The sequence below is a fragment of the Podarcis erhardii genome (assembly GCF_964252035.2).
Source record: "Podarcis erhardii genome assembly, chromosome: 6".
Taxonomy (NCBI): domain Eukaryota; kingdom Metazoa; phylum Chordata; class Lepidosauria; order Squamata; family Lacertidae; genus Podarcis; species Podarcis erhardii.
Genome location: NC_138510.1, coordinates 91,995,103 through 92,020,965, shown reverse-complemented (window position 1 = coordinate 92,020,965; position 25,863 = coordinate 91,995,103).

Here is a 25,863-nt window from a genome sequence, read left to right as displayed (position 1 = left end):
CAAAACGGAGTGCTTCCGGAAGTGGCAGAAAGATATATCTAAATTTGTCTGGCAGGGCAAAAAGCCCAGAATTAAGTTTAAGATATTAACAGATGCGAAAGAAAGAGGGGGCTTTGCCCTGCTGGACTTAAAGTTGTACTATGAAGCCGCAGCTTTCTGCTGGCTAAAAGACTGGCTACTTCTCGAGGACACTGACGTACTGGACCTGGAAGGTTTTAACAATGCTTTTGGTTGGCATGCATACTTATGGTATGACAAAGTTAAGATCAATAAGGCCTTTAAGAACCATATTGTCAGGAAAGCAGTGTTTAATGTCTGGACAAAATATAAAGACTTATTGGAAAATAAAACCCCAAGGTGGCTTTCACCTCTGGAGGCTAAGGCCCGAAAAAGACCCAATATGGAGGCCAAATGGCCAAAATATTGGGAAATATTAGAAAAAGATGGAGACAATTGGAAATTGCAGAGTTTGGAGAAAATGAAGGATAAGGTGCGAGACTGGTTACATTATGCTCAGATTAAAGAAGTTTTTAAAAATGACAAAAAGTTAGGGTTCCAGGTGGAGAAATCGAAGTTAGAAACAGAATTGTTAGAACCAAAGACCAAGGTACTATCTAGAATGTATAACTTGCTGTTAAAATGGAATACACAAGACGAAATGGTTAAATCGGCTATGATAAAATGGGCACAGGACATTGGGCATAACATTATGTTTGAGGACTGGGAAAGGTTGTGGACCACTGGGCTGAACTTCACCGCATGTAATGCTCTGAAGGAAAATGTAATGAAAATGATATATAGATGGTACATGACCCCAGTTAAACTTGCCAAAATATACCATTCGTCTGATAATAAATGTTGGAAATGTAAAGAAAATGAAGGAACATTCTTTCACCTCTGGTGGACATGCCCTAAGGTGAAGGTCTTCTGGGAAATGATATATAATGAGCTGAAAAAGGTAATTAAGTATACCTTCACTAAGAAACCAGAGGCCTTCCTTCTGGGTATTGTCGGCCAGAAGGTGTTAAAGAAGGACCGAACATTCTTTATGTATGCAACAACGGCAGCAAGGATTCTCATCGCAAAAAACTGGAAAACTCAAGATCTACCCACACTGGAAGAGTGGCAGATGCAGCTGATGGACTATATGCAACTGGCCGAGATGACCGGCAGAATCCGTGATCTGGGAGAAATTCAAGATGTATCTACAAAAACATTGTAATTTGGTGGAATGTTAAGAAGGATGCTAGATTATAAAAAATTGGCCACCACTAAATTAGATTTAAATTTGATGATAAGTGAGACTAAAGAAAATATAAAAATTTTTGGGAGAAGTGCTAGATTATATTTGAATGAGTGGACATGAGATTGTAAACAAGTTGATAATTTGTTTGGAAAAAAACTTTTAACGATGTAAATGGGAGCGGGAGACGCGAGGGAGTCCAAAGAAGTGATGAAATTGTTGTAATAGAAGTAAGATTGTTTATTATTTGTGCATTTATATTTAAAAACTTTAATAAATATTTATAAATAAAAAAAAAAAATGGTGCCAAACCTTTGCAAACGATCCCCTGACAGGTTTTTTGATGGAAACAGGTGGTTTTTATCATCGGAAACAGAATTAGCACTCGACGTCTGAACAACTTTTTTTTGAAAAATCCCTAAGCCGCGCGGTCACAATTTCAGGAAAAATCTGACGTTATGCAATTCACTCAAAAATGGTGCCAAACCTTTGCAAACGATCCCCTGAAAGGTTTTTTGATGGAAACAGGTGGGTTTTTATCATCGGAAACAGAATTAGCCCTCGACGTCTGAACAACTTTTTTTTGAAAAATCCCTAAGCCGCGTGGTCACAATTTCTTCAAAATTTCTGACGTTCTGCAATTCACTCAAAAAATGGTGCCAAACTGTTGCAAACGATCCCCTGAAAGGTTTTTCGCTGGCAACAGATGCGTTTTTATCATCGGAAACAGAATTAGCACTCGACGTCTGAACAACAGACGTTGTTTTTCGGTGGAAACAGATGCGTTTTTATCATCGGAAACAAAATTAGCCCTGGATGTCTGAACAACTTTTTTTTGAAAAAATCCCTAAGCCGCGCGGTCACAATTTCTTGAAAAATCTGACGTTCTGTATATGATTGGTTGCACTACTTCCAAACAAATGAAATGTTTAAAAAGGATTGTAAAGAGAGGAAATATATTGAAGGAGAGTCTAGATTTCAGAAAGAGATAATAAATAATGATTATAAGGTTTTGTCAAAAATGTATAAAATGCTATTGGAATGGCAAACAAAAGACGAAGAAGTTAAATCGGTTATGATACATTGGGCCAAGGATTTTGGTTATAATATACAGCTGACAGATTGGGAGAAGGTATGGAAGGAAAATATGAAATTCACTGCATGTATGACGATAAAGGAAAATATCATGAAAATGGTATATAGATGGTATATCACTCCCGTTAAACTTGCAAAAATGTATAAGACATGTAATAAATGTTGGAAATGTAAGGAGAAGGAAGGGTCATTTTATCATATGTGGTGGGAGTGTAAGAAAGTAAAAGGCTTCTGGGAAATGATATATAATGAGTTGAAAAAGATGTTTAAATATACGTTTGTGAAGAAACCAGAAGACTTTTTGTTAGGAATTACAGGAAGCGAGATTAATAGAAGTGATTATAAACTTTTTCAATATGCAGTGACTGCGGCAAGAATTTTAATGGCTCAAAAATGGAAACAAGAAGATTTACCAACATTGGAAGAATGGAGACGGAAATTGATGGACTTTGCTGAATTAGACAAACTGACAGGAAAAATCAGATACCAAAAGGATCACAAGTTCATACAGGACTGGAGAAAGTTTACGATTTATCTGGAAAATATATGTGATGAACAGACAACGCTAGTCGGTTTTAAAGAGGCTTTGTGAGGAGAAAGGGTGTTGTAAGAGGGGAAAGAGCTGTAAAGATTTACTAACTAGCAATACAATTATAAAGGAAATGTGAATTAAATTTTAAAATCATGAGGATTGTGGAGGGAGCTGGGGGAAGTCTAAAAGAATTTATGTATTATATTGGAAAGTATGTGTTATTTAAATTTGTAAAAGAAAAACTTTTCTAAAAAATTAATAAAAAAAAAAAAAGAAAAATCTGACGTTCTGCAATTCACTCAAAAATGGTGCCAAGCTGTTGCAAACGATTCCCTGAAAGGTTTTTTGATGGAAACAGATTCGTTTTTATCATCGGAAACAAAATTAGCCCTCGATGTCTGAACAACTTTTTTTTGAAAAATCCCTAAGCTGCGCGATCACAATTTCAGGAAAAATCTGACGTTCTGCAATTCACTCAAAAATGGTGCCAAACCTTTGCAAACGATCCCCTGACAGGTTTTTTGATGGAAACAGGTGGGTTTTTATCATCGGAAACTGAATTAGCCCTCGGCGTCTGAACAACTTTTTTTTTAAAAATCCCTAAGCCGCGCGGTCACAATTTCTTCAAAATTTCTGACGTTTTGCAATTCACTAAAAAATGGTGCCAAACTGTTGCAAACGATCCCCTGAAAGGTTTTTCGGTGGAAACAGGTGGGTTGTTATCATCGGAAACAGAATTACACTCGACGTCTGAACAACTTTTTTTAATAAAATCACTAATCCGCGCGGTCACAATTTCATCAAAATTTCTGACCTTCTGCAATTCACTCAAAAATGGTGCCAAACTGTTGCAAACGATCCGTTGAAAGGTTTTGCGGTGGGAAAAGGTGGGTTTTTATCATCGGAAACAGAATTAGCACTCGACGTCTGAACAACTTTTTTTTGAAAAATCCCTAAGCCGCGCGGTCACAATTTCTTCAAAATTTCTGACGTTTTGCAATTCACTCAAAAATGGTGCCAAACCTTTGCAAACGATCCCCTGACAGGTTTTTTGATGGAAACAGGTGGGTTTTTATCATCGGAAACTGAATTAGCCCTCGACGTCTGAACAACTTTTTATAAAAAAATCCCTAAGCCGCGCGGTCACAATTTCTTCAAAATTTCTGACGTTTTGCAATTCACTCAAAAATGGTGCCAAACTGTTGCAAACGATCCCCTAAAAGGTTTTTCGGTGGAAACAGGTGGGTTTTTATCATCGGAAACAGAATTAGCACTCGACGTCTGAACAACTTTTTTTTGAAAAATCCCTAAGCCGCGCGGTCACAATTTCTTCAAAATTTCTGACGTTTTGCAATTCACTCAAAAATGGTGCCAAACCTTTGCAAACGATTCCCTGAAAGGTTTTTTGATGGAAACAGATGCGTTTTTATCATCGGAAACAAAATTAGCCCTCGATGTCTGAACAACTTTTTAAAAAAATAATCCCTAAGCCGCGCGGTCACAATTTCAGCAAAAATCTGACGTTCTGCAATTCACTCAAAAATGGTGCCAAACTGTTGCAAACGATCCCCTGAAAGGTTTTTCGGTGGAAACCGGTGGGTTGTTATCATCGGAAACAGAATTAGCACTCGACGTCTGAACAACTTTTTTAAGTAAAATCCCTAATCCGCGCGGTCACAATTTCATCAAAATTTCTGACCTTCTGCAATTCACTCAAAAATGGTGCCAAACTGTTGCAAACGATCCCTTGAAAGGTTTTGCGGTGGGAAAAGGTGGGTTTTTATCATCGGAAACAGAATTAGCCCTCGATGTCTTAACAACTTTTTTTTGAAAAATCCCTAAGCTGCGCGATCACAATTTCAGGAAAAATCTGACGTTCTGCAATTCACTCAAAAATGGTGCCAAACCTTTGCAAACGATCCCCTGACAGGTTTTTTGATGGAAACAGGTGGGTTTTTATCATCGGAAACTGAATTAGCCCTCGGCGTCTGAACAACTTTTTTTTTAAAAATCCCTAAGCCGCGCGGTCACAATTTCTTCAAAATTTCTGACGTTTTGCAATTCACTAAAAAATGGTGCCAAACTGTTGCAAACGATCCCCTGAAAGGTTTTTCGGTGGAAACAGGTGGGTTGTTATCATCGGAAACAGAATTAGCACTCGACGTCTGAACAACTTTTTTTAATAAAATCACTAATCCGCGCGGTCACAATTTCATCAAAATTTCTGACCTTCTGCAATTCACTCAAAAATGGTGCCAAACTGTTGCAAACGATCCGTTGAAAGGTTTTGCGGTGGGAAAAGGTGGGTTTTTATCATCGGAAACAGAATTAGCCCTCGACGTCTGAACAACTTTTTTTTGAAAAATCCCTAAGCCGCGCGGTCACAATTTCTTCAAAATTTCTGACGTTTTGCAATTCACTCAAAAATGGTGCCAAGCTGTTGCAAACGATGCCCTGAAAGGTTTTTCCTTGGCAACAGATGCGTTTTTATCGTCGGAAACAAAATTAGCCCTCGATGTCTGAACAACTTTTTTTTAAAAAAATCCCTAAGCCGCGCGGTCACAATTTCAGCAAAAATCTGACGTTCTGCAATTCACTCAAAAATGGTGCCAAACCTTTGCAAACGATCCCCTGAAAGGTTTTTCGGTGGAAACCGGTGGGTTGTTATCATCAGAAACAGAATTAGCACTCGACGTCTGAACAACTTTTTTTAAAAAAATCCCTAAGCCGCGCGGTCACAATTTCATCAAAATTTCTGACGTTTTGCAATTCACTCAAAAATGGTGCCAAGCTGTTGCAAACAATCCCCTGAAAGGTTTTTCGCTGGCAACAGATGCGTTTTTATCATCGGAAACAGAATTAGCACTCGACGTCTGAACAACTTTTTTTTGAAAAATCCCTAAGCCGCGCACAATTTCAGGAAAAATCTGACGTTCTGCAATTCACTCAAAAATGGTGCCAAACCTTTGCAAACGATCCCCTGACAGGTTTTTTGATGGAAACAGGTGGGTTTTTATCATCGGAAACTGAATTAGCCCTCGACGTCTGAACAACTTTTTATAAAAAAATCCCTAAGCCGCGAGGTCACAATTTCTTCAAAATTTCTGACGTTTTGCAATTCACTCAAAAATGGTGCCAAACTGTTGCAAACGATCCCCTAAAAGGTTTTTCGGTGGAAACAGGTGGGTTTTTATCATCGGAAACAGAATTAGCACTCGACGTCTGAACAACTTTTTTTTGAAAAATCCCTAAGCCGCTCGGTCACAATTTCTTCAAGATTTCTGACGTTCTGCTATTCACTCAAAAATGGTGCCAAACTGTTGCAAACGATCCTCTGAAAGGTTTTTTGGTGGAAACAGATGCGTTTTTATCATCAGAAAGAGAATTAGCCCTCAACGTCTGAACAACTTTTTTTTAAAAAATCCCTAAGCCGCGCGGTCACAATTTCATCAAAATTTCTGACGTTTTGCAATTCACTCAAAAATGGTGCCAAGCTGTTGCAAACAATCCCCTGAAAGGTTTTTCGCTGGCAACAGATGCGTTTTTATCATCGGAAACAAAATTAGCCCTCGAAGTCTGAACAACTTTTTTTTTAAAAATCCCTAAGCCGCGCGGTCACAATTTCAAGAAAAATCTGACGTTCTGCAATTCACTCAAAAATGGTGCCAAACCTTTGCAAACGATTCCCTGAAAGGTTTTTTGATGGAAACAGATGCGTTTTTATCATCGGAAACAAAATTAGCCCTCGATGTCTGAACAACTTTTTAAAAAAATAATCCCTAAGCCGCGCGGTCACAATTTCAGCAAAAATCTGACGTTCTGCAATTCACTCAAAAATGGTGCCAAACTGTTGCAAACGATCCCCTGAAAGGTTTTTCGGTGGAAACCGGTGGGTTGTTATCATCGGAAACAGAATTAGCACTCGACGTCTGAACAACTTTTTTAAGTAAAATCACTAATCCGCGCGGTCACAATTTCATCAAAATTTCTGACCTTCTGCAATTCACTCAAAAATGGTGCCAAACTGTTGGAAACGATCCCCTGAAAGGTTTTTCGGTGGATACAGATGCCTTTTTATCATCGGAAACAAAATTAGCCCTGGATGTTTGAACAACTTTTTTTTGAAAAAAAAACCCCTAAGCCGCGCGGTCACAATTTCAAGAAAAATCTGACATTCTGCAATTCACTCAAAAATGGTGCCAAGCTGTTGCAAACGATCCCCTGAAAGGTTTTTCAGTTGCAACAGATGCGTTTTTATCATCGGAAAGAAAATTAGCCCTCGATGTCTGAACAACTTTTTTTTTAAAAAATCCCTAAGCCGCGTGGTCACAATTTCAGCAAAAATCTGACGTTCTGCAATTCACTCAAAAATGGTGCCAAACTGTTGCAAACGATCCCTTGAAAGGTTTTTCGGTGGAAACAGGTGGGTTGTTATCATCAGAAACAGAATTAGCACTCGACGTCTGAACAACTTTTTTTTGAAAAATCCCTAAGCCGCGTGGTCACAATTTCAGCAAAAATCTGACGTTCTGCAATTCACTCAAAATGGTGAAAAACTGTTGCAAACGATCCCCTGAAAGGTATTTCGGTGGAAACAGGTGGGTTGTTATCATCAGAAACAGAATTAGCACTCGACGTCTGAACAACTTTTTTTTGAAAAATCCCTAAGCCGCGCGGTCACAATTTCATCAAAATTTCTGACCTTCTGCAATTCACTCAAAAATGGTGCCAAACTGTTGCAAACGATCCGTTGAAAGGTTTTGCGGTGGGAAAAGGTGGGTTTTTATCATCGGAAACAGAATTAGCCCTCGACGTCTGAACAACTTTTTTTTGAAAAATCCCTAAGCCGCGCGGTCACAATTTCTTCAAAATTTCTGACGTTTTGCAATTCACTCAAAAATGGTGCCAAGCTGTTGCAAACGATGCCCTGAAAGGTTTTTCCTTGGCAACAGATGCGTTTTTATCGTCGGAAACAAAATTAGCCCTCGATGTCTGAACAACTTTTTTTTAAAAAAATCCCTAAGCCGCGCGGTCACAATTTCAGCAAAAATCTGACGTTCTGCAATTCACTCAAAAATGGTGCCAAACCTTTGCAAACGATCCCCTGAAAGGTTTTTCGGTGGAAACCGGTGGGTTGTTATCATCAGAAACAGAATTAGCACTCGACGTCTGAACAACTTTTTTTAAAAAAATCCCTAAGCCGCGCGGTCACAATTTCATCAAAATTTCTGACGTTTTGCAATTCACTCAAAAATGGTGCCAAGCTGTTGCAAACAATCCCCTGAAAGGTTTTTCGCTGGCAACAGATGCGTTTTTATCATCGGAAACAGAATTAGCACTCGACGTCTGAACAACTTTTTTTTGAAAAATCCCTAAGCCGCGCACAATTTCAGGAAAAATCTGACGTTCTGCAATTCACTCAAAAATGGTGCCAAACCTTTGCAAACGATCCCCTGACAGGTTTTTTGATGGAAACAGGTGGGTTTTTATCATCGGAAACTGAATTAGCCCTCGACGTCTGAACAACTTTTTATAAAAAAATCCCTAAGCCGCGAGGTCACAATTTCTTCAAAATTTCTGACGTTTTGCAATTCACTCAAAAATGGTGCCAAACTGTTGCAAACGATCCCCTAAAAGGTTTTTCGGTGGAAACAGGTGGGTTTTTATCATCGGAAACAGAATTAGCACTCGACGTCTGAACAACTTTTTTTTGAAAAATCCCTAAGCCGCTCGGTCACAATTTCTTCAAGATTTCTGACGTTCTGCTATTCACTCAAAAATGGTGCCAAACTGTTGCAAACGATCCTCTGAAAGGTTTTTTGGTGGAAACAGATGCGTTTTTATCATCAGAAAGAGAATTAGCCCTCAACGTCTGAACAACTTTTTTTTAAAAAATCCCTAAGCCGCGCGGTCACAATTTCATCAAAATTTCTGACGTTTTGCAATTCACTCAAAAATGGTGCCAAGCTGTTGCAAACAATCCCCTGAAAGGTTTTTCGCTGGCAACAGATGCGTTTTTATCATCGGAAACAAAATTAGCCCTCGAAGTCTGAACAACTTTTTTTTTAAAAATCCCTAAGCCGCGCGGTCACAATTTCAAGAAAAATCTGACGTTCTGCAATTCACTCAAAAATGGTGCCAAACCTTTGCAAACGATTCCCTGAAAGGTTTTTTGATGGAAACAGATGCGTTTTTATCATCGGAAACAAAATTAGCCCTCGATGTCTGAACAACTTTTTAAAAAAATAATCCCTAAGCCGCGCGGTCACAATTTCAGCAAAAATCTGACGTTCTGCAATTCACTCAAAAATGGTGCCAAACTGTTGCAAACGATCCCCTGAAAGGTTTTTCGGTGGAAACCGGTGGGTTGTTATCATCGGAAACAGAATTAGCACTCGACGTCTGAACAACTTTTTTAAGTAAAATCACTAATCCGCGCGGTCACAATTTCATCAAAATTTCTGACCTTCTGCAATTCACTCAAAAATGGTGCCAAACTGTTGCAAACGATCCCTTGAAAGGTTTTGCGGTGGGAAAAGGTGGGTTTTTATCATTGGAAACAGAATTAGCCCTCGATGTCTTAACAACTTTTTTTTGAAAAATCCCTAAGCTGCGCGATCACAATTTCAGGAAAAATCTGACGTTCTGCAATTCACTCAAAAATGGTGCCAAACCTTTGCAAACGATCCCCTGACAGGTTTTTTGATGGAAACAGGTGGGTTTTTATCATCGGAAACAGAATTAGCCCTCGGCGTCTGAACAACTTTTTTTAAAAAAATCCCTAAGCCGCGCGGTCACAATTTCTTCAAAATTTCTGACGTTTTGCAATTCACTCAAAAACGGTGCCAAGCTGTTGCAAACGATGCCCTGAAAGGTTTTTCCTTGGCAACAGATGCGTTTTTATCATCGGAAACAAAATTAGCCCTCGATGTCTGAACAACTTTTTTTTAAAAAAATCCCTAAGCCGCGCGGTCACAATTTCAGCAAAAATCTGACGTTCTGCAATTCACTCAAAAATGGTGCCAAACTGTTGGAAACGATCCCCTGAAAGGTTTTTCGGTGGATACAGATGCCTTTTTATCATCGGAAACAAAATTAGCCCTGGATGTTTGAACAACTTTTTTTTGAAAAAAAAACCCCTAAGCCGCGCGGTCACAATTTCAAGAAAAATCTGACATTCTGCAATTCACTCAAAAATGGTGCCAAGCTGTTGCAAACGATCCCCTGAAAGGTTTTTCAGTTGCAACAGATGCGTTTTTATCATCGGAAAGAAAATTAGCCCTCGATGTCTGAACAACTTTTTTTTTAAAAAATCCCTAAGCCGCGTGGTCACAATTTCAGCAAAAATCTGACGTTCTGCAATTCACTCAAAAATGGTGCCAAACTGTTGCAAACGATCCCTTGAAAGGTTTTTCGGTGGAAACAGGTGGGTTGTTATCATCAGAAACAGAATTAGCACTCGACGTCTGAACAACTTTTTTTTGAAAAATCCCTAAGCCGCGTGGTCACAATTTCAGCAAAAATCTGACGTTCTGCAATTCACTCAAAATGGTGAAAAACTGTTGCAAACGATCCCCTGAAAGGTATTTCGGTGGAAACAGGTGGGTTGTTATCATCAGAAACAGAATTAGCACTCGACGTCTGAACAACTTTTTTTTGAAAAATCCCTAAGCCGCGCGGTCACAATTTCTTCAAAATTTCTGACGTTTTGCAATTCACTCAAAAATGGTGCCAAACCTTTGCAAACGATCCCCTGAAAGGTTTTTCGGTGGAAACCGGTGGGTTGTTATCATCAGAAACAGAAATAGCTCTCGACGTCTGAACAACTTTTTTAAAAAAAATCCCTAAGCCGCGCGGTCACAATTTCATCAAAATTTCTGACGTTTTGCAATTCACTCAAAAATGGTGCCAAGCTGTTGCAAACAATCCCCTGAAAGGTTTTTCGCTGGCAACAGATGCATTTTTATCATCGGAAAAAAAATTAGCCCTCGAAGTCTGAACAATTTTTTTAAAAAAAATCCCTAAGGCGCGCGGTCACAATTTCAGCAAAAATCTGACGTTCTGCAATTCACTCAAAAATGGTGCCAAACCTTTGCAAACGATCCCCTGAAAGGTTTTTTGATGGAAACAGATGCGTTTTTATCATCGTAAACAAAATTAGCCCTGGATGTCTGAACAACTTTTTTTTGAAAAAATCCCTAAGCCGCGCGGTCACAATTTCAGGAAAAATCTGACGTTCTGCAATTCACTCAAAAATGGTGCCAAACTGTTGCAAACGATCCCCTGAAAGGTTTTTCCTTGGCAACAGATGCGTTTTTATCATCGGAAACAAAATTAGCCCTGGAGGTCTGAACAACTTTTTTTTGAAAAATCCCTAAGCCGCGCGGTCACAATTTCAGGAAAAATCTGACGTTCTGCAATTCACTCAAAAATGGTGCCAAACTGTTTCAAACGATCCCCTGAAAGGTTTTTCGGTGGAAACAGGTGGGTTGTTATCATCGGAAACAGAATTAGCACTCGACGTCTGAACACCTTTTTTAAATAAAATCCCTATTCCGCGCGGTCACAATTTCATCAAAATTTCTGAGGTTCTGCAATTCACTCAAAAATGGTGCTGAACTGTTGCAAACGATCCCCTGAAAGGTTTTTCTGTGGAAACAGATGCGTTTTTATCATCTGAAACAGAATTAGCCCTCGATGTCTAAGCAACTTTTTTTTGAAACATCCCTAAGCCGCGCGGTCACAATTTCATCAAAATTTCTGAGGTTCTGCAATTCACTCAAAAATGGTGCCAAACTCTTGCAAACCATCCCCTGAAAGGTTTTTCGGTGGAAACAGGTGGGTTTTTATCATCAGAAACAGAATTAGCCCTCGACGTCTGGGCAACTTTTTTTTGAAAAATCCCTCAGCCGCGCGGTCACAATTTCATCAAAATTAATGACGTTCTGCAATTCACTAAAAAATGGTGCCAAACTGTTGCGAACGATCCCCTGAAAGGTTTTACGGTGGAAACAGATGCGTTTTTATCATCGGAAACAAAATTAACCCTCGATGTCTGAACAACCTTTTTTTAGAAAAATCCCTAAGTCCAAATTTCAGCAAAAATCTGACGTTCTGCAATTCACTCAAAAATGGTGCCAAACTGTTGCAAACCATCCCCTGAAAGGTTTTTCTGTGGAAACATGTGGGTTTTTATCATCGGAAACAGAATTAGCCCTCGACGTCTGAACAACCTTTTTTTGAAAAATCCCTAAGCCGCGCGGTCACAATTTCTTCAAAATTTCTGATGTTCTGCAATTCACTCAAAAATGGTGCCAAACTCTTGCAAACGATCCCCTGAAAGGTTTTTCGGTGGAAAAAGGTGGGTTTTTATGATCGGAAACTGAATTAGCCCTCGACGTCTGAACAACTTTTTTTTGAAAAATCCCTAAGCCGCGCGGTCACAATTTCATCAAAATTTCTGACGTTCTGCAATTCACTCAAAAATGGTGCCAAACTGTTGCGAACGATCCCCTGAAAGGTTTTACGGTGGAAACAGATGCGTTTTTATCATCGGAAACAAAATTAGCCCTCGACGTCTGAACAACTTTTTTTTGAAAAAATCCCTAAGCCGCGCGGTCACAATTTCTTCAAAATTTCTGAAGTTTGACCGCGCGGTCACAATTTCATCAAAATTTCTGACGTTCTGCAATTCACTCAAAAATGGTGCCAAACTCTTGCAAACGATCCCCTGAAAGGTTTTTCGGTGGAAACAGATGCGTTTTTATCATCGGAAACGAAATTAGCCCTCGATGTCTAAACAAATTTTTTTTGAAAAATCCCTAAGCATTCACAATTTCTTCAAAATTTCTGACGTTCTGCAATTCACTCAAAAATGGTGCCAAACTGTTGCAAACCATCCGCTGAAAGGTTTTTCTGTGGAAACAGATGCGTTTTTATCATCTGAAACAGAATTAGCCCTCGATGTCTGAACAACTTTTTTTTGAAAAATCGCTAAGCCGCGCGGTCACTATTTCTTCAAAATTTCCGAAGTTTTGCAATTCATTCAAAAATGGTGCCAAACTGTTGCAAACGATCCCCTGAAAGGTTTTTTGGTGGAAACAGATGCGATTTTATGATCGGAAACTGAATTAGCCCTCGACATCTGAACAACTTTTTTTTGAAAAATCCCTAAGCCGCGTGGTCACAATTACAGCTAAAAATCTGAATTTCTGCAATTCATTCAAAAATGGTGCTGAACTGTTGCAAACGATCCCCTGAAAGGTTTTTCGGAGGAAACATGTGGGTTTTTATGATTGGAAACTGAATTAACCCTCGACATCTGAACAACTTTTTTTTGAAAAATCCCTAAGCCTCGCGGTCACAATTTGATCAAAATTTCTGACGTTCTGCAATTCACTCAAAAATTATGCCAAACTGTTGCAAACGATCCTCTGAAAGGTTTTTTGGTGGAAACAGGTGGGTTTTTATGATCGGAAACTGAATTAGCCCTCGACGTCTGAACAACTTTTTTTGAAAAATCCCTAAGCCGCGCGGTCACAATTTCATCCAAATTTCTGACGTTCTACAATTCACTCAAAAATGGTGCCAAACTGTTGCAAACGATCCCCTGAAAGGTTTTTCGGTGGAAACAGGTGAGTTTTTATCATCAGAAACAGAATTAGCCCTTGACGTCTGAACAACTTTTTTTTTGAAAAATCCCTAAGCCGCGCGGTCAGAATTTCTTCAAAATTTCTGAAGTTTTGCAATTCATTCAAAAATGGTGCCAAACTGTTGCAAACGATCCCCTGAAAGGTTCTTCGGTGGAAACAGATGCGTTTTTATCATCGGAAACAAGATTAACTTTCGACGTCTGAACAACTTTTTTTTGAAAAACCCCTAAGCCGCGCGGTCACAATTTCTTCAAAATTTCTGATGTTCTGCAATTCACTCAAAAATGGTGCCAAACTCTTGCAAACGATCCCCTGAAAGGTTTTTCGGTGGAAACATGTGGGTTTTTATCATCAGAAACAGAATTAGCCCTCGACGTCTGGACAACTTTTTTTTTGAAAAATCCCTAAGCCGCGCGGTCACAATTTCTTCAAAGTTTCTGATGTTCTGCAATTCACTCAAAAATGGGGCCAAACTCTTGCAAACGATCCCCTGAAAGGTTTTTCGGTGGAAACAGGTGGGTTTTTATGATCGGAAACTGAATTAGCCCTCGAGGTCTGAACAACTTTTTTTTGAAAAATCCCTAAGCCGCGCGGTCACAATTTCATCAAAATTTCTGACGTTCTGCAATTCACTCAAAAATGGTGCCAAACTGTTGCGAACGATCCCCCGAAAGGTTTTTCGGCAGAAACAGATGCGTTTTTATTATCGGAAACAAAATTAACCCTCGACGTCTGAAAAACTTTTTTTGAAAAATCCCTAAGCCGCGCGGTCACAATTACAGCAAAAATCTGACGTTCTGCAATTCACTCAAAAATGGTGCCAAACTGTTGCAAACGATCCCCTGAAAGGTTTTTCTGTGGAAACAGATGCGTTTTTATCATCTGAAACAGAATTAGCCCTCGATGTCTAAGCAACTTTTTTTTGAAACATCCCTAAGCCCCGCGCTCACAATTTCATCAAAATTTCTGAGGTTCTGCAATTCACTCAAAAATGGTGCTGAACTGTTGCAAACGATCCCCTGAAAGGATTTTTTGGTGGAAACAGATGCGTTTTTATCATCGGAAACAAAATTAACCCTCGATGTCTGAACAACTTTTTTTTGAAAAATCCCTAAGCCGCGCGGTCACAATTTCATCAAAATTAATGACGTTCTGCAATTCACTCAAAAATGGTGCCAAACTGTTGCGAACGATCCCCTGAAAGGTTTTACGGTGGAAACAGATGCGTTTTTATCATCGGAAACAAAATTAACCCTCGATGTCTGAACAACCTTTTCTTAGAAAAATCCCTAAGCCGTGCGGTCCAAATTTCAGCAAAAATCTGACGTTCTGCAATTCACTCAAAAATGGTGCCAAACTGTTGCAAACCATCCCCTGAAAGGTTTTTCTGTGGAAACATGTGGGTTTTTATCATCGGAAACAGAATTAGCCCTCGACGTCTGAACAACCTTTTTTTGAAAAATCCCTAAGCCGCGCGGTCACAATTTCTTCAAAATTTCTGATCAGCAATTCACTCAAAAATGGTGCCAAACTCTTGCAAACGATCCCCTGAAAGGTTTTTCGGTGGAAACAGGTGGGTTTTTATGATCGGAAACTGAATTAGCCCTCGACGTCTGAACAACTTTTTTTTGAAAAATCCCTAAGCCGCGGTCACAATTTCATCAAAATTTCTGACGTTCTGCAATTCACTCAAAAATGGTGCCAAACTGTTGCGAACGATCCCCTGAAAGGTTTTACGGTGGAAACAGATGCGTTTTTATCATCGGAAACAAAATTAGCCCTCGACGTCTGAACAACTTTTTTTTGAAAAAATCCCTAAGCTGCGCGGTCACAATTTCTTTAAAATTTCTGAAGTTTGACCGCGCGGTCACAATTTCATCAAAATTTCTGACGTTCTGCAATTCACACAAAAATGGTGCTGAACTGTTGCAAACGATCCCCTGCAAGGATTTTTTGGTGGAAACAGATGCGTTTTTATCATCGGAAACGAAATTAGCCCTCGATGTCTAAACAAATTTTTTTTGAAAAATCCCTAAGCATTCACAATTTCTTCAAAATTTCTGACGTTCTGCAATTCACTCAAAAATGGTGCCAAACTGTTGCAAACCATCCGCTGAAAGGTTTTTCTGTGGAAACAGATGCGTTTTTATCATCTGAAACAGAATTAGCCCTCGATGTCTGAACAACTTTTTTTTGAAAAATCGCTAAGCCGCGCGGTCACTATTTCTTCAAAATTTCCGAAGTTTTGCAATTCATTCAAAAATGGTGCCAAACTGTTGCAAACGATCCCCTGAAAGGTTTTTTGGTGGAAACAGATGCGTTTTTATGATCGGAAACTGAATTAGCCCTCGACATCTGAACAACTTTTTTTTGAAAAATCCCTAAGCCGCGTGGTCACAATTACAGCTAAAAATCTGACGTTCTGCAATTCACTCAAAAATTATGCCAAACTGTTGCAAACTATCCTCTGAAAGGTTTTTTGGTGGAAACAGGTGGGTTTTTATGATCGGAAACTGAATTAGCCCTCGACGTCTGAACAACTTTTTTTGAAAAATCCCTAAGCCGCGCGGTCACAATTTCATCCAAATTTCTGACGTTCTGCAATTCACTCAAAAATGGTGCCAAACTGTTGCAAACGATCCCCTGAAAGGTTCTTCGGTGGAAACAGATGCGTTTTTATCATCGGAAACGAAATTAGCCCTCGATGTCTAAACAAATTTTTTTTGAAAAATCCCTAAGCATTCACAATTTCTTCAAAATTTCTGACGTTCTGCAATTCACTCAAAAATGGTGCCAAACTGTTGCAAACCATCCGCTGAAAGGTTTTTCTGTGGAAACAGATGCGTTTTTATCATCTGAAACAGAATTAGCCCTCGATGTCTGAACAACTTTTTTTTGAAAAATCGCTAAGCCGCGCGGTCACTATTTCTTCAAAATTTCCGAAGTTTTGCAATTCATTCAAAAATGGTGCCAAACTGTTGCAAACGATCCCCTGAAAGGTTTTTTGGTGGAAACAGATGCGATTTTATGATCGGAAACTGAATTAGCCCTCGACATCTGAACAACTTTTTTTTGAAAAATCCCTAAGCCGCGTGGTCACAATTACAGCTAAAAATCTGAATTTCTGCAATTCATTCAAAAATGGTGCTGAACTGTTGCAAACGATCCCCTGAAAGGTTTTTCGGAGGAAACATGTGGGTTTTTATGATTGGAAACTGAATTAACCCTCGACATCTGAACAACTTTTTTTTGAAAAATCCCTAAGCCTCGCGGTCACAATTTGATCAAAATTTCTGACGTTCTGCAATTCACTCAAAAATTATGCCAAACTGTTGCAAACCATCCTCTGAAAGGTTTTTTGGTGGAAACAGGTGGGTTTTTATGATCGGAAACTGAATTAGCCCTCGACGTCTGAACAACTTTTTTTGAAAAATCCCTAAGCCGCGCGGTCACAATTTCATCCAAATTTCTGACGTTCTACAATTCACTCAAAAATGGTGCCAAACTGTTGCAAACGATCCCCTGAAAGGTTTTTCGGTGGAAACAGGTGAGTTTTTATCATCAGAAACAGAATTAGCCCTTGACGTCTGAACAACTTTTTTTTTGAAAAATCCCTAAGCCGCGCGGTCAGAATTTCTTCAAAATTTCTGAAGTTTTGCAATTCATTCAAAAATGGTGCCAAACTGTTGCAAACGATCCCCTGAAAGGTTCTTCGGTGGAAACAGATGCGTTTTTATCATCGGAAACAAGATTAACTTTCGACGTCTGAACAACTTTTTTTTGAAAAATCCCTAAGCCGCGCGGTCACAATTTCTTCAAAATTTCTGATGTTCTGCAATTCACTCAAAAATGGTGCCAAACTCTTGCAAACGATCCCCTGAAAGGTTTTTCTGTGGAAACAGGTGGGTTTTTATCATCGGAAACAGAATTAGCCCTCGACGTCTGAACAACTTTTTTTGAAAAATCCCTAAGCCGCGCGGTCACAATTTCTTCAAAATTTCTGATGTTCTGCAATTCACTCAAAAATGGTGCCAAACTCTTGCAAACGATCCCCTGAAAGGTTTTTCGGTGGAAACATGTGGGTTTTTATCATCAGAAACAGAATTAGCCCTCGACGTCTGGACAACTTTTTTTTTGAAAAATCCCTAAGCCGCGCGGTCACAATTTCTTCAAATTTCTGATGTTCTGCAATTCACTCAAAAATGGGGCCAAACTCTTGCAAACGATCCCCTGAAAGGTTTTTCGGTGGAAACAGGTGGGTTTTTATGATCGGAAACTGAATTAGCCCTCGAGGTCTGAACAACTTTTTTTTGAAAAATCCCTAAGCCGCGCGGTCACAATTTCATCAAAATTTCTGACGTTCTGCAATTCACTCAAAAATGGTGCCAAACTGTTGCGAACGATCCCCCGAAAGGTTTTTCGGCAGAAACAGATGCGTTTTTATTATCGGAAACAAAATTAACCCTCGACGTCTGAAAAACTTTTTTTGAAAAATCCCTAAGCCGCGCGGTCACAATTACAGCAAAAATCTGACGTTCTGCAATTCACTCAAAAATGGTGCCAAACTGTTGCAAACGATCCCCTGAAAGGTTTTTCTGTGGAAACAGATGCGTTTTTATCATCTGAAACAGAATTAGCCCTCGATGTCTAAGCAACTTTTTTTTGAAACATCCCTAAGCCCCGCGCTCACAATTTCATCAAAATTTCTGAGGTTCTGCAATTCACTCAAAAATGGTGCTGAACTGTTGCAAACGATCCCCTGAAAGGATTTTTTGGTGGAAACAGATGCGTTTTTATCATCGGAAACAAAATTAACCCTCGATGTCTGAACAAATTTTTTTTGAAAAATCCCTAAGCTGCGCGGTCACAATTTCATCAAAATTAATGACGTTCTGCAATTCACTCAAAAATGGTGCCAAACTGTTGCGAACGATCCCCTGAAAGGTTTTACGGTGGAAACAGATGCGTTTTTATCATCGGAAACAAAATTAACCCTCGATGTCTGAACAACCTTTTCTTAGAAAAATCCCTAAGCCGTGCGGTCCAAATTTCAGCAAAAATCTGACGTTCTGCAATTCACTCAAAAATGGTGCCAAACTGTTGCAAACCATCCCCTGAAAGGTTTTTCTGTGGAAACATGTGGGTTTTTATCATCGGAAACAGAATTAGCCCTCGACGTCTGAACAACCTTTTTTTGAAAAATCCCTAAGCCGCGCGGTCACAATTTCTTCAAAATTTCTGATGTTCTGCAATTCACTCAAAAATGGTGCCAAACTCTTGCAAACGATCCCCTGAAAGGTTTTTCGGTGGAAAAAGGTGGGTTTTTATGATCGGAAACTGAATTAGCCCTCGACGTCTGAACAACTTTTTTTTGAAAAATCCCTAAGCCGCGTTCACAATTTCATCAAAATTTCTGACGTTCTGCAATTCACTCAAAAATGGTGCCAAACTGTTGCGAACGATCCCCTGAAAGGTTTTACGGTGGAAACAGATGCGTTTTTATCATCGGAAACAAAATTAGCCCTCGACGTCTGAACAACTTTTTTTTGAAAAAATCCCTAAGCTGCGCGGTCACAATTTCTTCAAAATTTCTGAAGTTTGACCGCGCGGTCACAATTTCATCAAAATTTCTGACGTTCTGCAATTCACACAAAAATGGTGCTGAACTGTTGCAAACGATCCCCTGAAAGGATTTTTTGGTGGAAACAGATGCGTTTTTATCATCGGAAACGAAATTAGCCCTCGATGTCTAAACAAATTTTTTTTGAAAAATCCCTAAGCATTCACAATTTCTTCAAAATTTCTGACGTTCTGCAATTCACTCAAAAATGGTGCCAAACTGTTGCAAACCATCCGCTGAAAGGTTTTTCTGTGGAAACAGATGCGTTTTTATCATCTGAAACAGAATTAGCCCTCGATGTCTGAACAACTTTTTTTTGAAAAATCGCTAAGCCGCGCGGTCACTATTTCTTCAAAATTTCCGAAGTTTTGCAATTCATTCAAAAATGGTGCCAAACTGTTGCAAACGATCCCCTGAAAGGTTTTTTGGTGGAAACAGATGCGTTTTTATGATCGGAAACTGAATTAGCCCTCGACATCTGAACAACTTTTTTTTGAAAAATCCCTAAGCCGCGTGGTCACAATTACAGCTAAAAATCGGACGTTCTGCAATTCACTCAAAAATTATGCCAAACTGTTGCAAACTATCCTCTGAAAGGTTTTTTGGTGGAAACAGGTGGGTTTTTATGATCGGAAACTGAATTAGCCCTCGACGTCTGAACAACTTTTTTTGAAAAATCCCTAAGCCGCGCGGTCACAATTTCATCCAAATTTCTGACGTTCTGCAATTCACTCAAAAATGGTGCCAAACTGTTGCAAACGATCCCCTGAAAGGTTCTTCGGTGGAAACAGATGCGTTTTTATCATCGGAAACAAAATTAGCCCTCGATGTCTGAACAACTTTTTTTAAAAAAATCCCTAAGCCGCGCAGTCACAATTTCATCAAAATTTCTGAGCTTCTGCAATTCACTCAAAAATGGTGCCGAACTGTTGCAAACGATCCCCTGAAAGGATTTTTTGGTGGAAAGAGATGCTTTTTTATCATCGGAAACAGAATTAGCCCTCGATGTCTAAACAACTTTTTTTTTGAAAAATCCCTAAGCCGCGCAGCCACAATTTCTTCAAAATTTCTGACGTTCTGCAATTCATTCAAAAATGGTGCTGAACTGTTGCAAACGATCCCCTGAAAGGTTTTTTGGTGGAAACAGATGCGTTTTTATCATCGGAAACAAAATTAGCCCTCGATGTCTGAACAACTTTTTTTAAAAAAAATCCCTAAGCCGCGCGGTCACAATTTCAGCAAAAATCTGACTTTCTGCAATTAATTCAAAAATGGTGCCAAACTGTTGCAAACCATCCGCTGAAAGGCCTTTCTGTGGAAACAGGTGGGTTTTTATCATCGGAAACAGAATTAGCCCTTGACGTCTGAACAACTTTTTTTTGAAAAATCCCTAAGCCGCGCGGTCACAATTTCTTCAAAATTTCTGACGTTCTGCAATTCACTCAAAAATGGTGCCAAACTGTTGCAAACGATCCCCTGAAAGGTTTTGCGGTGGAAACAGGTGGGTTTTTATCATCAGAAACAAAATTAGCCCTCCATGTCTGAACAACTTTTTTTTAAAAAAATGTTTATTAAGGGTTTTTTGATTGCAATATAAAAAAGCAAGCAAAAATATTACATATCATATTTTCTTATCTCCTTTGGACTTCCTCACATCTCCCGCTCCTGCGTTCCAAATTATAAAAATTAAACCAGCAATTTATCACCTTATCTCCATCCTTATTTTCTAATTTTCCAATGTTATATCTCAAATTTTAGGTACCTTTATTTCACTCCTTAAAAAATTAAACTTAGTCTAATAATTATCTAAAAATTTGTTTTTTCTTGAATTTGACTTATCTTCATATTTCACTTCATCTGTTTTAATGGTGCTAAGTTGTTTATAATCAAGCATCCTGCTTAACATTCATACAATTTACAATATTTTTGCAAGTAAATATTAAATTTTTCCCAGTCTTCTTCTACCGTCTCCTCTCCCAGGTCTTGGATTCTGCCAGTCATCTCGGCCAATTCCATGTAGTCTATCAGTTGCATCTGCCATTCTTCCAGTGTGGGTAGATCTTGAGTTTTCCAATGCTTAGCGACAAGTATCCTTGCTGCTGTTGTTGCATACATTAAAAATGTTTGATCCTTCTTTAGCACCCCTTGGCCGACAATACCCAAAAGGAAGGCCTCTGGTTTCTTAGGGAAGGTATACTTAAATACCTTTTTCAGCTCATTATATATCATTTCCCAGAAAGCCTTCACTCTAGGGCAAGTCCACCAAAGGTGAAAGAACGTTCCTTCATTTTCCTTACATTTCCAACATTTGTTATCAGACAAGTGGTATATTTTTGCCAGTTTGACTGGGGTCATGTACCATCTATATATCATTTTCATTACATTTTCTTTCAAAGCATTACACGCAGTGAAATTCAGCCCAGTAGTCCACAACCTTTCCCAGTCCTCAAACATAATATTATACCCAATGTCCTGTGCCCACTTTATCATAGCCGATTTAACCGTTTCATCTTTTGTGTTCCATTTTAACAGCAAGTTATACATTCTTGAAAGTACCTTAGTCTTAGGCTCTAGCAATTCCGTTTCTAGCTTCGATTTTTCCACCTGGAATCCTAACTTTTTATTAAGTTTGAAAACTTCTTTAATTTGAGCGTAATGTAACCAATCTCGGACTTTGTCTTTCATTTTCTCCTGACTCTGCAATTTCCAATTGTCCCCATCTTTTTCTAATATTTCCCAATACTTTGGCCATTTGGCCTCCATATTGAGCCTTTTCCGGGCCTTAGCTTCCAGGGGTGAAAGCCACCTTGGAGTTTTATTTTCCAATAAGTCTTTATATTTAGTCCAGACATTAAACACTGCTTTTCTGACAATATGATTCTTGAAAGCCTTATGAATCTTAACCTTGTCGTACCATAAATAAGCCGCGCGGTCACAGTTTCAGCAAAACTCTGACGTTCTGCAATTCATTCAAAAATGGTGCTGAACTGTTGCAAACGATCCCCTGAAAGGTTTTTCGGTGGAAACAGGTGGGTTTTTATCATCGGAAACAGAATTAGCACTCGACGTCTGAACAACTTTTTTTTGAAAAATCCCTAAGCCGCGCGGTCACAATTTCATCAAAATCTCTGACCTTCTGCAATTCACTCAAAAATGGTGCCAAACTGTTGCAAACGATCCTCTAAAAGGTTTTTTGGTGGAAACATGTGCGTTTTTATCATCGGAAACAAAATTAGCCCTCGATGTCTAAACAACTTTTTTAAAAAAAATCCCTAAGCCGCGCGGTCACAATTTCTTCAAAATTTCTGACGTTCTGCAATTCACTCAAAAATGGTGCCAAACTGTTGCAAACCATCCACTGAAAGGTTTTTCTGTGGAAACAGGTGGGTTTTTATCATCAGAAACAGAATTATCCCTTGACGTCTGAACAACTTTTTTTAAAAAAAATCCCTAAGCCGCGCGGTCACAATTTCTTCAAAATTTCTGACGTTCTGCAATTCACTCAAAAATGGTGCCAAACTGTTGCAAACCATCCGCTGAAAGGTTTTTCTGTGGAAACAGGTGGGTTTTTATCATCGGAAACAGAATTAGCCCTCGACGTCTGAACAACTTTTTTTTGAAAAATCCCTAAGCCGCGCGGTCACAATTTCTTCAAAATTTCTGACGTTCTGCAATTCACTCAAAAATGGTGCCAAACTGTTGCAAATGATCCCCTGAAAGGTTTTACGGTGGAAACAGATTCGTTTTTATCATCGGAAACAAAATTAGCCCTTGATGTCTGAACTACTTTTTTTTGAAAAAATACCTAAGCTGCGCGGTCACAATTTCAGCAAAAATCTGACGTTCTGCAATTCATTCAAAAATGGTGCCAAACTGTTGCAAACGATCCCCTGAAAGGTTTTTCGGTGGAAACAGGTGGGTTTTTATCATCAGAAACAAAATTAGCCCTCGATTTCTAAACAACTTTTTTTAAAAAAAAATCCCTAAGCCACGCGGTTACAATTTCTTCAAAATTTCTTTTTATATATATATATATAATGGTTTTTTTTTATTATAAATATTTATTAAGCTTTTTAAATACAAATGGAAAAATAATAAACCATATAACATGTATTATAACATAGTTTCATAGCTTCTTTGGACTCCCTCACGACTCCCGCTCCCACTTACATCATTGTAAATTTTTACCAGCAATTTATCATCTTATTTGCGTTCTTATGTCCCGCTCATTTAAATATAATCTAATAATTCTCCAAAAAATTTGTATTTTCCTTAATCTCACTTATCATCCTAATTTCATCTAATTTAGTGGTGCTCTATTATTTATAATCTAGCATCCTTCTTAACATTCAACCAAATTACAGTATTTTTGTAAATAAATCTTGAATTTTTTCCAGTCTTCTTCAACCTTCTCCTCTCCCAGGTCTCAGATTCTGCCGGTCATCTCAGCCAGTTCCATATAGTCTATCAGTTGCATCTGCCATTCTTCCAGTGTGGGTAGATCTTGAGTTTTCCAATGCTTAGCAATGAGTATCCTTGCTGCCGTTGTTGCATACAGGAAAAAAGTTCTGTCCTTCTTTATCACCCTCTGGCCGACAATACCCAGGAGGAAGGCCTCTGGTTTGTTAGGGAAGGTATACTTAAATACCTTTTTCAACTCATGATGGGACGATAGTTCTTAAGTTGTGTCTTTTCAGCTTCCGATTTTGGTATCAATGTGATAAAGGCTTCCTTCCACGATTCCGGCGCCCTCTTCCCCTCCATAATTTCATTGCTAACCTCCATCAGTGGTTGTATCAAATAGTCTTTTAATGTCTTATAATACTTGGAGGTCAGCCCATCTGGATGTTCTGAATGGCTTGTTCAATCTCTTGTCGTGTTATTTTGCAATTCAGGATTGATCTATTTTCTTGTGACAATTTTGGTAGTCCATTTTTTTCCAAAAATTGTTTAATCTCAACCTCATCTTGCGGCCCTTGAGTGTATAATTTTTTGAAGTATCTCTGGAAGCACTTTCTAATATCCACAGGGTTCTGAATATTTCTTCCTTCAATCTCTAAATTTGGAACTGTATTTAGTTTTTGTCTCCTCTTCAGCTGCCAAGCTAGCAGTTTTCCACATTTATTCACCGATTCAAAAGTTTTTTGTTTCATTAATTTAATCTTCCATTCTATTTCCTGGTTTATCAATTTAGAGTATTGTGCTTGGTAAAGTTTAATTTCTCTCAGAGTCGGCTGTGACTTCGGGTTTAATCTTAACTTCTTCTCTAGTTCTTTAATTTTCTCCAAGATCTTATCTTTCCTCTCATTTTGTGTCCTTTTCTTTACAGCATTCTGTTGTATCAAAAAACCCCTCATCACAGCCTTGCTTGCGTCCCAGATGATTCTTTTTCCCACCGTAGTGTTCATATTTATCTCAAAGTAGTCTTTCAAAGCTTTTTGGGCCTTCTTAATAATCTCCTGATCTATAAACAAATTGTCATTCATCTTCCATCTAAAGGAGCCGGTTGGTAGTAGTGTCATGTCCATCTTTACTGCATTATGGTCTTTGGCAGATTTCCACCTTTCTGGCCTTGGGTGCCAGACCTCTAGATATCCATATTTGGTCGATTCTTGTCCATATATATATATAATGTTTATTAAGGGTTTTTTGATTACAATATAAAAAAGCAAGCAAAAATATTACATATCATAACATATTTTCTTATCTCCTTTGGACTTCCTCACATCTCCCGCTCCTGCGTTCCAAATTATAAAAATTAAACCAGCAATTTATCACCTTATCTCCATCCTTACAATCTAATTTTCCAATGTTATATCTCAAATTTTAGATACCTTTATTTCACTCCTTAAAAAATTAAACTTAGCCTAATAATTTCTAAGCCCCGGGGTCACAATTTGATGAAAAATCTGACTTTCGGCCATTCACTCAAAAATGCTGCCATACGGTTGCAAATGCTCCCCTGGGAGGTTTGGCGGTTGAAACAGAAGGCTTTTTATCTCAGGAAAAGAAATCAGCCCTCGACAACTTAACCGGCAGAAAAAGATTTTTTGCGACAATTTCATCAAAAATCTGACTTTCGGCCATTCACTCAAAAATGCTGCCAAACCTTTTTGTACAACGAACCCTTCTGAGGTCATTCTTACTACTACTTTACTACTACTTTGCTACTACTTTACTACTACTTTACTGCTACTTTACTACTTCTTTACAACTACTTTATTACAACTTTACTAATGCTTTACTACAGCTTTACTACTACTTTACTACTACTTTACTACTAGTTTACTACTACTTTACTACTTTACTACTAGTTTACTACCGCTTCACTGCTACTTCACTGCTACCGCTTCACTTACTACCGTTTTACAACTACCGATTTACTACTACCTTACTACTGCTTTACTATCTTTACTATCTATCATTTTACTACTGCCTTGCTATCCTTTTACTACTACTTTACTACCATTTCACCACTACTTTGCTACTACTTTACTACCGACTTACTACTAATTTACTACCATTTTACTACTACCTTACTACTGCTTTGCTCTCATTTTACTACTACCTTGCTATCCTTTTACTACAACTTTACTACAACTTTACTACTACTTTAAAGCTATTTTACTACTATTCCACCGCTTTTCTATTGGACCATTTTACTACCGCTTTACTACTACTTTACTACTATCTTACTGCTGTTTCACTACTGCCTTACTAC